The sequence below is a fragment of the Euleptes europaea genome, chromosome 11 (assembly GCF_029931775.1).
Source record: "Euleptes europaea isolate rEulEur1 chromosome 11, rEulEur1.hap1, whole genome shotgun sequence".
Lineage (NCBI taxonomy): Eukaryota > Metazoa > Chordata > Lepidosauria > Squamata > Sphaerodactylidae > Euleptes > Euleptes europaea.
The window spans coordinates 76,439,753-76,450,752 of NC_079322.1; the positions used below are offsets into that span (position 1 = coordinate 76,439,753).

Genomic DNA, 11,000 nt, shown 5'->3' on the forward strand with positions numbered 1-11,000 from the left:
TCATACGGTATCCCCTCTCAGTGTTCTCCTCTTCAGGCTAAACGTACCCAGCTCCTTCCACCTTTCCTCATAGGACTTGGTCTCCAGACCCCTCACCATCTTTGTTGCTCCTCTGGACCCGTTCCAGCTTGTCTACATCCTTCTTAAATTGCGGTGCCCAAAACTGAACACAGTACTCTAGGTGAGGTCTAACCAGAGCTGAGTAAATTGATACACTAGAAAAAATTCTACGCTTTTCTCTTAAAAGTGCTATCTTAGATCATCAAGGGGACATAAGTCTGTTGCTGTAAAAATCAGCAGCAGCCTAGTAACTCCTGAAAGATCTACATGTTTTAATTTTAGCAGGAGCTTCTTTGGTCTTTTATGCGTGGCTCCAACCCTAGTGGAGCCTGAGGAAGGTGGGGTTTGGGGAGGGAGGGACCTCAACGGCGTATAAAACCATACAATCACCCCTCCAAAGCTGCCATTTTCTCCTGAGGAACTGATCTTTATAGTCAGGAAATCAGTTGTAATTCTGGAGGTGATCCACCTAGAGGTTGGCTGGCTGTCCTGAGACGGACGTAGATGGATGACTGGTCCAGGATGTGTTATGATTTCTGGGGCGAGGACACAAACTTGATCTGACTTTAAATCTGCTTTCCAGCCAGTCTTCCTTTTCTCGGTTTGTAGCAGCGCAAGGCAAAAGAATAACAGAGCCGGAGAAAAACCTGACTTCAGAACAGGCCGGCGAGCGTGGTGGTTTCTCCAGGATGGGGTGGGGGGAGAAAGAGAAAAGAAGCAGAGAACCTCTCTTTACTGCTGTTGCAAACGCAGCTCTGAGAAAGCCGGAATAGCTTTGTGTCTTGTGTGTGGTTCTGGGCTTCTGTTTCCGATATTAAATCATTGGTTTCCAGCAAGAGTCGAGGGTGGGGAGCTTCATGGTTTAGGTTTTCTTTACAATTTTTTAAAATCAACTTGGGGAGGGGGAAGCATTTTTGGAAGGCTGGGTTACTCCCTCTGGTTTTCGCTTTGGCAACCGTCTGCGGCGGCGCATACGCGGAAGGCCCTTTCTCCGCAGCAGTTCATGAACTTTGCGATCGGCTGTTTAATTCTGGAGCGCACGGGACGCTTGCAATCGACGACTGGGAAAAGAAAGAGGGTTGGATTTCCTTTGATTTGAAAAATGTGGATCGCTGGTGCACACACTTTGATGTCAGTTCAGTTTTTGAGCAAGTTTGATCTTCTTTTTAAGGGAAATGCCCTTGGGCGCAGTTTGGGAATTGCTCCCCAGATGGAAGGTGTGGGTTGGTACTCCAGGCAAGGTCCTGGCAGCAGATGGCTAATTAGAAGTGTGGTGTAGTGGTTAGTGTTGGACCAGGGAGGTCGTGTTTAGTTGAAGCTGAAGGGGTGATTTTGGGTCCATCTCTTTCTAAAGCCAGTGTGGTGTAGTGGCTAGCGCGTCGCACTAGGATCTGGGCCGGCAGTTAGCATGTTGCATGTTTGGGGGTGCATACCACTCTCTGAGCATGCGCCAGATAACCTGGTGCCCAGCCTGTGTTACTCATGACCTGCCGAGATGAATGCCACCCTCTGGTCCTGTACGGTGGCCTGAGCAGCCTATTTTGGCCTGCGAGCCCCTCCATTTCAGCCATCTCGGCTGTCTGGCTTGCTGCGTTGTGTGTGGTGAGACATGAGGGTTTGCGGGTGGTTTCTGGTAGCCAGTCATCCTTGTCCATAGGTAGCTTCCTTATAGCACATAGGCCAGATTAGCCTGAGCTCATCAGAAGTTAAGCATTGACCATGACTGGTACTTGGATGGGAGACCACCAAGGAAGATCTGGGTTGCAGTGCAGAGGAAGACAATGCCAACTTGGAAGGCTTTAAGAGGGGAGCAGACATGTTCATGGAAGAGAGGGCTACCCATGGCTACTGGTCATGATGCATACCTGCTCTCTCCAGGATCAGAGGAGCAGGCCTAGTATATGAGGTGCTGTGGAACACAGGCAGGGCAGTGCTGCTACAGTTGTCTTGCTTGTGGCCTTCCTAAAAGTACCTGGTTGCCACTGCGTGAACAGACTCCTGGACTGGATGAACCACAGTTTGATCCAGCAGGACTTCTCTTATGTTCTTATCTACCTTGGAAGGCTTTAAGAAAGGGGTGGACATGTTTATGGAGAGAGCTATCCATGGCTACTAGTCATGATGCATCTCTATTCTCTCCAGGATCAGAGGAGCATACCTATTATATTAGGTGATGTGGAACACCGGCAGGATAAATGCTGCTGCAGTCATCTTGTTTGTGGGCTTCCTAGAGGCACCTGGTTGGCCACTGTGTGAACAGAGTGCTGGACTTGAATGGCCTTGGCCTGATCCAGCAGGGCTTTTCTTATGGTCTTATGCTCATCTTGCAAGGGGCTGTGGCTCAGTGGACAAGCCTCTGATTTCTGTGCAGAAATTCCCATGTTTGATCCCCAGCATCTCAAGTTAAAAGGACCTGGCAGTAGGTGATGGGGAAAACCCTCTGCCAGAGACCCTGGAGAGCCGCTGCCAGTCTGAGTAGACAACACTGACCTTGATGGATCATGGGGTCTAATTGGGTATAAGGCAGGTTCATGGGTGTACTGAATCACACCACTGGGCTGATGAGGTTGGCACTGTCTGCTCGGACTGGCAGCAGCTCTCCAAGGTATCGGGTGGAGGTCCACTACATCCTCTGGCAATGAATTCCACATTTTAATTGGTGGGATGAGACGTTGCTGTGGACCTTTCAGTGGCTCATGATGGTCAGTGGTTTCTACCTACCCGGTGCCAAATGTATAGCATCACATGAACACATGAAGCTTCCTTATACTGAATCAGACCCTTGATCCATCAAAGACAGTATTGTCTACTCAGACCGGCAGCGGCTCTCCAGGGTCTCAGGCAGGGGTCTGCCACATCACCTACTCGCCCAGCCCCTTTAACTGGAGATGCCGGGGGTTGAACCTGGGACCTTCTGCATGCCAAGTAGATGCTCTTCCTCTGAGGCACAGACCCCCCATCCTCACTGAGAACTCTAGACTTCACTTTGGGGAGCTGGAATGGAGCATACTTCTCTTTGTAAGCTCGAGTCCTTCTTGGCTACAGTCACATCACATGAAGCTGCCTTATACTGAATCAGACCCTTGATCCATCAAAGACAGTATTGTCTACTCAGACCGGCAGCGGCTCTCCAGGGTCTCAGGCAGAAGTCTTTCACATCACCTACCTGCCTAGTCCCTTTAACTGGAGATGCCAAGGATCAAATTTGGACCTTCTGCGTGCCAAGCAGATGCTCTACCACTGAGCCACAGCCCCATGCCTGAACACAGATGCTAGCCTTTCCATGTTTACAAGTGGTGATCAAATGATGCTCACATTCAGGGTACTTCTGTTCATGCATTTCAACCTCCCCTCCATGGGAATAACAAGTTTTTACTGCAAGGCATGTATATATGTGTTAATAACCAGAATGTGATGACTGGCTACATCCATCTGGATAAGCAGAAAGTCACAGCTGATAAAGCTAAATTAACAGCAGAATTCACCTGCTCCATCCTGCACATGTATTGTTGTGTCCTGACACCCACGATGTCCGTTTATAAGCAATTCATTGGCTGAAATTGTTTCCTGTCCGTTATTAGAGCTACTGAAGGATTCAGGGCACACGAAGGCTATATATTTATAGAATCGTTGCTAGCAAGTAGTCACATGTGCAGTCCCACATGAACACAAAAGAAGCTGCCTTATACTGAATCGGACCACTGACCCACCAAAGTCATAATTGTCTACTCAGACTGGCAGCAGCTCTCCAGGGTCTTGGGCCTGGTCCTTTTAACTGGAGATGCCTGCGATTGAACCGGGGACCTTGTGCATGCCGAGCAGATGACCTGCCAGCGAGCCACTGCGCCTCACATGAAGCTCCCTTCTACTGAATCAGACCATCAAGGTCAGTATAGTCTGCTTAGACTGGCAGGGGCTCAGGCAGGGGTCTTTTATATCACCTACTGCTTGGTCCTTTTAACTGGAGATGACTGGGATTGAACCGGGGATTTTCTGCATGCCGAGCAGATGCTCTTCTGTGGAGCTAGATCCCCCCCACTGTCTATTCCCCCCAAAAAACTTTATTTATGTATTCTTTTTTTTAAAAAATGGAAGAAATTTGCCTAATGCCGTGGAAACCTCTGATTCCATGAGGGAGAACTTTAGTTCCAGGCTGCAGTTCGGGAGGGGACCTCTGCCGTACGCTGCAGTTCACTTTCTCCTCTCCAGGAAGTTCAGCCAGAAAAAATATCAACAGTTCCATTAAAAAGTCTGCTGGTTTTGCTAGAGTAGTGAAATAAACATACCTGTAGGCAGAACGGGCTGAACCGCACAGGAAACATTAACTAGAGAGAACACACACGGAGACTTCTCCCTCTCTCTCTCTCTCTCCCCTGCATAATCGCCCCGATAAAAAACATGGTGCGCCCATCTGGCCAGAAATAAATCAAAACATCAGCTGCGGCGATTGTACAGGGAACCTGGGCGGGGTGGGGGGGAGAGGAAGCATGAACTGGATCGAATGCAAAACTGAGTCAGCGGGGTTAGGAAAAAAGAGGTTGGTACTGCAGAACTGAAGTTGTGAGATGTGTGATTGGAGCGGCTGGATCTAGATCGGGCCGCTTTGGTTTGAATCCTTGCGAGAGGTGGTTGCCTGAATGCTTTGTGCGGGACAGGTCCCTGGCTCGATTTCGGTTAAAAGCGCGGCTGGGAAAGGCTTCCGGGAACGGCCGCTGGTCCGAATCGGCCATATTGGGCTGGACCAGTGGTTCCCAACCTTTTTTTTTTTAAAATAAATTTTTATTGGTTTTATATCTTTTTCATTAGACAAGCAACAATTTAAAAATATATACCGTTTAAATGGTTCCCAACCTTTTTTTGACCAGGGACCACTAGGACTTTTTTGTTCGGTGCAGGGACCCCAAGGTTCAAAATAAAAATTCCGAGAATTTGAAAATAAACTTTAATCATAACTGTTAGTTAAACATTAAACTTAGAATAATATTTGAATATATATATTTTATAATAGAGAACTTTTAATTGAAAATATTAATTTATTATGGGTTTATAACTTTGTTTTGCGGACCTTAATTTAGTTCTCGGTTGGGAACCAGTGGGCTGGACGGACCACAGGTCCGCATGAAGCTGCTTTGTGGGTTTGAAGCACAAAAAGAATTTCTTTGCTGGACTGGTGTCCGACAACAAGGGGGGGGGGGACGTAACCCTAAAAACTGGAGAATTAAGTACCCTAAGGTCAAAAACCGGCATACAAAAGGCCCAAAGTAAACTCTATGATCTTATGCAAATGTATCAAATATATTTATTATAGTAAAAATCAACACCTTCTCTAAGGCCCTATGCATATGAACATGTAACAGAAATAGACACAAAATCACAACCAAACATTTAGACCAAAAGTGAAACCATGCGTGTTTCATTGGCCTAACATCACCTGGCGAGTTTCATGTCGCAGTTTTTCTATCATGGCACTGCGCTGGTTTCCTTGGAAAATTCAGCCGGATGCTTCTGGAAGTTCACAAATGTGGCAGGATAGTGCTAGCCCTGTTCTTGCCCTTAGAATAAGGTATACTGCCTCTGAATTGGAGGCTCCATTTGGCTTTTGTGGCCATGAGCAGGATATTTATCTGTGAATTTATTCAACCTGTCAGTTGAGGTCCTGAGGCAGTCCTACGACTGTGTTCTTATTGTCTGTCTTTGGCTCCTCTGGCCTCTTCGCTTTCACTGCTTCCAGGGTAAGCACATGCTTAGCAGTGTATTAACTCAGTAGTAAGACTGCAAGGGGCCTGTTTTTTAAAAAGAAATAGTGAAGAAAAATTGGTTTTATATGCTGACTTTCTCTACCGCTTAAGGAAGAATCAAACTGGCTTAAAATCACCTTCCCTTCCCCTCCCTACAACAGACACCCTGTGAGGTAGGTGGGGCTGAGAGAGCTCTAGGAGAGCTGTGACTAGCCCAAGGTCACCCAGCTGGCTTCATGTGTAGGAGTGGGGAAACAAATCCAGTTCTCCAGATTAGCATCTGCTGCTCACATGGAGGAGTGGGGAATCAAACCTGGTTCTCCAGATCACAGTCCACCGCTCCAAACCACTGCTCTTAACCACTACACCACCCTGGCTCTATCTCTCTGGCCATCTCTCCTGTAATGCTATACATTCAGTGAGTTTTGTGGGGTTACTGGAGTTTTGGCAGAGGCAGGGAACTCCGTTCACCAGATTAGCCTCTGCTGCTCCTGTGGAGGAGTGGGGGGATCAAACCCGGTTCTCCAGATTAGAGTCCACCGCTCCAAACCACCGCTCTTAACCACTTTACAACCATTGGGATGTGTTCAGAGATCAGCAAGGGCATCCTTGGGAGACTTTTGGGGCTGAGGGGTGGGGGTGTCGGTGATTGAGGGGGGGGGACAAGGATCGGATAGAGCCCTGCATTGGTTTGAATTAACAAGGTGGAACGTCTGGGTAGAGGTGTGGACAACACCGTGCATTGTGTCCATACTGTGCCAATGTGGTGTAGTGGTTAAGTGTGTTGGAGTAGGATCCGAGAGACCCAGGTTCAGTTCCCCACTCTGCCAAAGAAGCTTGCTGGATGACCTTGGGCCAGTCACACTGTCTCAGCCTGACCTACCTCGCAGGGTTGTTGAGAGGATAAAATGGAGGAGAAGAGAATCGTATTGGGGAGAAAGGCAGAGTATGAATGAAGGAAATAAATTATTCTATGATTCAGTTCTAAATAAAATTCTCAGTGTGTGCCTGAGAGGGCGGCTGTGGCTCAGTTTGTAGAGCAGCTGCTTGGCATGCAGAAGGTCCCAGGTTCAATCCCTGGCATCTCCAGTTAAAGGGACCAGGCAAGTAGGTGACGTGAAAGACCCCTGCCTGAGACCCTGGAGAGCCGCTGCCGGTCTGAGTTGACAGTACTGACCTCGATGGACTGAGGGTCTGGTTCAGTAGAAGGCAGCTTTATGTGTTCATGTGTGTGTTCATGTGAGAAAGGGATGCGCCCAGGTCAGAAAACATGGGCAGGGTTTTGCCTGGGAAAATTTGCCAGTTTCAAACCAAGATCCTCCCCCAGTTTACTTTCAACCTTAAAACCAGCCGTTTCCAATGGGATGGCATCCCCCTCCCCGGAGACTGTGAATATTCCCAATTTTTTATTCTGTGCCTTGCCGGTGCGTTTCCCATGACTGTTTCCTCTTTCCCAGATGAGTCATATGAATGATCCAATTCAGAATTGTGTAATGATAATCACAGAGTTGTGGTGATGACGCGGCGCTTGATGTGACAATTGGAGTTCAGTCAAGGAAATCATGGGGGGGGGTTTGAGGCAGCCATCGGGGCTTGGTTGTATGATGACATCGTGGAGGGCAAAGATCGAGGAAGGCATACACTGGATAAAGCAACCATGCGTTTTCGCCCACCGTTGCAAAGAGTGCCTGAAGTTGTCTGAAATGGGTTTAGCAGGGGTTTCGAACTCGATTGTCACGAGGGCTGGATGTGACATGAATGCCACTTGTTCGGGCCGGGGCCATGCCTCGCCAGCCCAGATCAGGACGGGGGGATGGCTGCTTCAGTTGGCTTGCGGGCTGGATAAAAGCTCTCAAGGAGCTGGAGCCGGCACGCGATCCTTATGTTTGACACTCTTGCGGTAGAGGTTTTTCAGCAGATGGTTTTTCAATCATTTTTGACTGACTCCAGAAAGAGCATGCCTTCGTGGAATCGGCAAGCAGCATCTTTGCGCTCGTTCAGCCTCTTCAGAAAAACCCTCGGTTGATTCGTAGCCACCTCGGTCATGGGTGTGGGAGTTCCTTTGCCTCGTAACTTTTCTCTCTTCCCGGTTTGGCGTGCGGTAATCTGGCAGGAATAAGTTCCATGGGAACCTGCGCTGTTCTCGTGGCTGGTCGCTCCGGTTTCATTTGCGGTGTGGGGGGAGAAGATTGGGGGGACTCTTTGCCAAGAGGGATGACCCTCCCTCTCCTGCCCCTTTCCCCCCATCCCCAGTCCTCCCTTCTCAGGGATGGATGGAGATGAGTGACAGCTTGGCTGTCGATGCAGAAAAGCTTGGCAAGAGGACGGCTGGGCTCGCTCATGTTTCTCGGGCTGTTGCAAGAAGATTCCGGCTGACTCTAAGGAAGGGAGCGCTCTTCTGCAGAAACTAGCTCCTTTCAGTCCTTCTTGAGCCAGAGACACCCCCCAACTCCCAATGGCAAGGGGGTCCTGGGATAGACTTTTTCACCCAATGGATCCTGAGCGACAATTCTGTAGGGGGGGTCCCATATGGTAAGGAGCAGATCTAAATCATTCTATACCACCAACACTTTTAAGAACTTTTCTTTAAGCCTTTCAGTTTTTCAGTAATTTTTGACTGCCTTGGGGGAAATGGCCTCTAGAAAGCATGTTTTTGTGGAATCGGCAAGCGACATCTTGACACTCGTTCAGCCTCTTCAGAAAAACCCGCAGCTAATTCGTGGCCACCCCCGTCTTAGGTGTCTCGCACTTCTGCCTCAGTCTTAGGGGAGGGGCTGTGGCTCAGTGGCAGAGCATCTGCTTGATATGCAGAAGGTCCCAGGTTCAATCCCCGGCATCTCCAGTTAAAGGGACTAGGCAAGTAGGTGATGGGAAAAACCTCAGCCTGAGACCTTGGAGAGTCTGAGTCCTTGGAGAGTCTGAGTAGACAATACTGACTTTGATGGACCAAAGGTCTGATTCAGTAAAAGGCAGCTTCCAAATGAGGCCACACCATAGATGTATACAGGGACATTTTATTTTCAATTCCTTTCCTAATAATCCTCAACACAGATTTTGCCTTTTTTGATGTTATGGAACTCGAGGTCAATATACTATGACCCCAAGATCTTTCTCTCCCAGTCTCAGCAAGTTCAGACCCCATTAGCCTATACTTGCTTGGGATTTTTTTTATTCCAGTGTGCATCACCTTACGCTTACCAACACTGAATTTCATCTGCCACAATGTCGCCCACCCACCCAATTTGTGGAGATTGTCCTGAAGCTCTTTTCAGTCATCCTTGGTTTATGGGGAGGGGCTGTGGCTCAGTGGTAGAGCATCTGCTTGGCATGCAGAAGGTTCCAGGTTCAATCCCTGGCATCTCTAATTAAAGGGACTAGGCAAGTAGGAGATGTGAAAGACCCCTGCCTGAGACCCCGGAGAGCCGCTGCCAGTCTGAGTAGACAATATTGACTTTGATGGACCGATGGTCTGATTCAGTATAAGGCAGCTCCATGTGTTCATGTGTCATTCAGAGGTGGTTTGCCATTGCCTGCTTCTGCGTAGCGATCTTGGATTTCCTTGGTGGTATCCATGCAAGTGCTAACCAGGGCCGGCTTAGCTTCTGAGATCTGATGAGAATTGGGCTTGTCATGGCTTGGCCTCTGTGTTGCAACCTGGACTTCCGTGGTGGCCTCCTGTCCAAGTACAAATCATGACCAACCCTGCTTAGCTTTCAAGATCTGACAAGATGCTTTAACACTTGAAGTAGCTGCCATGAGTCACTGATGTTTTAACACATGAAGCTCCCTTATACTGAATCAGACCCTTGGTCCCTCAAAGTCAGTATTGTCTACTCAGACTGGCAGCGGCTCTCCAGGGTCTCAGGCAGGGGTCTTTCACATCACATCTACCACTGAGCCACGGCCCCTCCTTCTTCTTTCAGGGTCTCAGGCTGAGGTCTTTCACATCACCTACTTGCCTGGTCCCTTTGACTGGAAATGCCGGGGATTGAGCCTGGGACCTTCTGCATGCCAAGCAGATGCTCTACCACAGCGCCTCCTCTAGATCAAGATCACTTGGCCCATCCAGGTCAGGGCAATGTCTGTCTTAAGCCAGACTGAATGTACATAAGCTCTTTGGGTGTGTGGTTAATTCCCAGAATTGCTCTAGGCGGCTGTTTGCATATATGGGGTTTCTGTGCTCTGGATTTGATTTGACATTGCCATGTGGACGTCTGCTGATACCATAGCTGGAGCAGGCACATCGGGTGCACCGTTAGGGGTCCGCTTCCCTCCCTTATCCAAACTAAATCTTGGCTGGAATGCAAAAGCTTTTGTATTCTTACAGCAACGAAAGGGTGAGTTTTCCCTTTTTGAGTTTTTGGAATGCAGGAGAAGGAGGTTCATGCGGGTGGTCTGGTGGCACGTTGAATGGTGGCACGTTGAATGGTGCATGGTGATGTTATGCTTGGGTAGTGAGGCATAGAGCTACGGTAGAGTAGGGAATAAATGCTTGACTTTTGGCTGAGGATGTGTGGGTTCAAATCCCGGCTCAGCTGCGAGGTTGGGTCAGCTACCCTCCCTAGGAGCGTGTGGTGGTGGTGGAACGTGCTATCAAGCTGCAGCCGACTTATGGCGACCCTCTTGAGTTTTCAGGGCAAGAGATGTTCAGAGGTGGATTGCTGGTGCCTCCCTCCTCATAGCAACCCCCGACTTCCTTGGTGGTCTCCCATCCAAATACTAACCAAGGCTGACCCTGCTTAGCTTCCAAGATCTGGCAAGATCGGGCTAGCCTGGGCCGTCCAGGTCAGGGCACCAAAATGCAATGAGGTGTCCCTCATTGTTAAGTCTGAAGATTCTGTCAAGAGAAGAAGAGTTGGTTTTTATATGGCGACTTTCTCTACCACTTAAGGGAGAATCAAATCGGCTTACAACCACCTTCCCTGCCCCTCCCCACAACAGACACCCTGTGAGGTAGGTGGGGCTGAGAGAGTGTAAGACAGCTGTGACTAGCCCAAGGTCACCCAGCAGGCTTCATGTGTAGGAGTGGGGAAACCGACCTGGCCCGTGAACGCACCAGCAACTTACCTCGCAATTTACACGCGTCCAGTACGAAAGCATCCAAGACGGGTTTAAATTTCTGTTCCCACCGCGCCACCCTTCTCCGCTGCATTTGATAAGCCCAGACCGGCGCACTCTCCACGCATGCCCAGTCGGCGCTCC

At 49.0% G+C, this 11,000-nt stretch overlaps 1 non-coding gene across 1 annotated transcript; it reads left to right on the forward strand.

The window, feature by feature from the left end:
• The first annotated feature begins 8,568 nt into the window (after nucleotides 1–8,568).
• TRNAI-GAU (transfer RNA isoleucine (anticodon GAU)) lies at nucleotides 8,569–8,640 on the forward strand. Its single transcript has one exon. It is a non-coding gene; the product is annotated as a tRNA-Ile (tRNA).
• The last annotated feature ends 2,360 nt before the right edge of the window (nucleotides 8,641–11,000 follow it).